This window comes from Priapulus caudatus, unplaced genomic scaffold (assembly GCF_000485595.1).
Source record: "Priapulus caudatus unplaced genomic scaffold, Priapulus_caudatus-5.0.1 Scaffold978, whole genome shotgun sequence".
In the NCBI taxonomy this organism is placed as follows: Eukaryota; Metazoa; Priapulida; class Priapulimorpha; order Priapulimorphida; family Priapulidae; genus Priapulus; species Priapulus caudatus.
In genome coordinates, this window is record NW_014578039.1 from 80,080 (window position 1) to 82,886 (window position 2,807).

Sequence of the window (2,807 nt, forward strand, 5' to 3'; positions counted from 1 at the left end):
AATTCATGGGGAAAAAAATGTATCAGGTTCACATCTTCCTGGAAAAAAACTCCTAAGAACTATATTTGATAACAAAATAACTGAACAAAGCACTTTTGATTTTTAGGTGGAGACTGTCTTCCTGAGCCTGTTGGATATTAAAGATGGCACAGCAGCAACGATCCATGAAGCCCCGCTGGGGTTCGGCCACAAGTGTGGCCTCAACATGAGGCGACTGGTTGGGCTGGGTTCCGATGACGCCTCAGTGATGGGCGGAAAACATAATGGGGTAAGTTACTTTTATAGTCAACTAATTATACATGATCAAGTTAACTGATAATATTAAATTGTTTAATATACATGTTTAAAACATTTAGCAACTAACTTATTTTACAAGATTTTAATTTTCCAAGTACAAATCATATTTAACAGGTGCTTTACAATTTCTTAAACCTCTTAAATAAATTGGCTTCTATCAACTAACTTCAAGATATATTATATTCTAGGTGGCAGCTCTGCTGAAGCGGGACTTCCCCCAAGTGAAGAGTGTACACTGCATGGCCCACCGCCTAGCCCTGGCTGCTGGCCAGGCCTCTAAAGGAATCCCATATATGGAGAAGTTCAAGAGTACTTTAACCCAACTGATCTATTTCTACCAGAACAGTCCCGTACGAATGGCTGGTCTTAAAGCTATTGAGGTATTTTAACACATTTAAATCATAATGAAATGAACAAAATGATGAAGCCCTATTATGATAGATAACATTCATGTAAATAAACTGAGTAATATATAATAAATTGTTAATGCTATAGCATAATTAATTATTTAATTCTTTGTTTATTTTTCTCAGGAACTTCTACAGGAGCCTAGCTTGGAGGTGGCGAAGGCAACAGATGTACGTTGGCTAAGCCATGATAGAGCAGTGAGGAGCCTTCGTCAAACACTAGCATCTGTGCTTCCTAGCCTAGGGAGAGAGTATAAGGAGAGGCATGATCCAACTGCAAAGGGCCTTCTCTTGTTCTGCAGTAAATTGTACTTTGTGGCCTCCCTGTTGATGATGTCAGATGTCTTGCCTCTATTGGCAACACTGTCCAAATGCTTTCAGGTATAAACTAACTATGAAAACAGATTAATTTAAATCATTGTCTTAAATTATTGTACTATTTACTGCTTCTAACACATTCTGCATTATATTTAATGAATGGTTGTTGGTGTTTTGTTTGTTTTAGGCAACCAGTGTCGACCTGACCATAGTGGCAACAAGAGTTGAAACAACTATGACTGCCCTGCGGTCCTTGAAGGGAGGAAGAGGTGATTACATGAAGAGCATCCAGACAAACATCACCAACCTGAATGAGCCCACTATCAAGTATGACCAGCAGAAAGTGGAACAATTTATCAGAACAGTAAGTGTAATTTTTTTATTTATCATAATATTTTCACATTACTGTAATAAAATATTAATTATTGGAATCATATTAGATTCCAATATTAATCTTTACTGAAACTAGGATTGTCCAATGTCTAATAAAGAAAATTGCCATACAGATACAAAATTATAACATCTACATCCACCACCGATAATATAGTCATCTAATTAACATATGTAACATATTTGACAGACAGCGTTATGTGTATTTCAAAAGTCATATATCCACAAACCTTTCTATGTGAATTGATTAATAAATGTCATATATTCAATATTTGGTTAATATTTTTCTGTTTTTCTCAAAACTTGAAAATATGACTTAGGCCATTATTTTAGGAAGGTGACGATATATTAAAGTCTCATATGTGTCTACGCTCGCGCGCCTCTGTATTTGTGAGTATCTCTTCGGGCACGTACATGTAAGATAGTAGTGCATGAGTCATACTGCAATGAGTCAGTATTGTACGATAGGTTTCATGTTCCTACCACATCCGAGAAGGCAACATGTACCCACGCGCGCGTGCGTGTGTAAGCCTACACGTGTTTATATCTATTAACACCGCGTTTGTGACTCACTGACAATGCTCATGACTCTAAACTATTAATTTTATTTATTCTGATGAAACTAGTGAGTGCTGCTATGACAGAGGCTATAACAATCATTTTAATAAATGCCAATACTAGGTGGCAGCACCTTCAGTCAGAGTATATTTCCACCAATAGTAACATATTTACACAGTTATTGTTAAATGTTTGTTTTGATAAAATTCAAGAAAAATTGCTTTTTAACTTATAATGTATATATATCAAAATTTCCATGACTTGGATCCATAAGCATGGGAACATCTTCTAATCAGAATCCATCGCCAACTTAACCTGAAGTTAAAATGGAAGGAGTGTTCAATTATCATTCCTAACAGTGGTTTTAATTACATGTAGATAGCAGTCACTAAAGTAAATAGAGTATCACTAGAGAAACACAATGTGGCTGGCCAACAAATACTTTAATCGCTGGATGCTAATCCAAACCTAATTAATAAACCGTTAATAGTTATTTCATTTGATAAAGCAAGACATTCCTCAGTATTCATCACTGACCACCTAGGGTTTACATGCTTTTAATCAAATCCAGTAAATGCTAGCCACAAAATTAACTAATAGGTAAAAGCAATTGATTAATCCATTAAATAAATATGTGAAACATGTAAAAAACATTAAATAATTTTAGTACATACATTTTGCACATACTCCCTCATGCCTCCACACAATGCAGCATTCGTGCCACCACTGCTTGCATGTGGGGCACTCCAACCAATCTATGAATTTCCGACCACGTTTCTTTCTTCCATTGCATGGACATTCTATATAATTGAAAAAACGTTGGGAGCAAATAAATGT

The 2,807-nt window shown here is 35.8% G+C and overlaps 1 long non-coding RNA gene across 1 annotated transcript; it reads right to left on the reverse strand.

Annotated features, from left to right (window-relative positions):
• Positions 1-1,387: 1,387 nt before the first annotated feature.
• LOC106814786 lies at positions 1,388-2,735 on the reverse strand. Its single transcript, XR_001394662.1, has 2 exons — positions 2,645-2,735; positions 1,388-2,285 (listed from the first exon to the last, which is right to left on the reverse strand). It is a non-coding gene; the product is annotated as an uncharacterized LOC106814786 (long non-coding RNA).
• Positions 2,736-2,807: the final 72 nt, after the last annotated feature.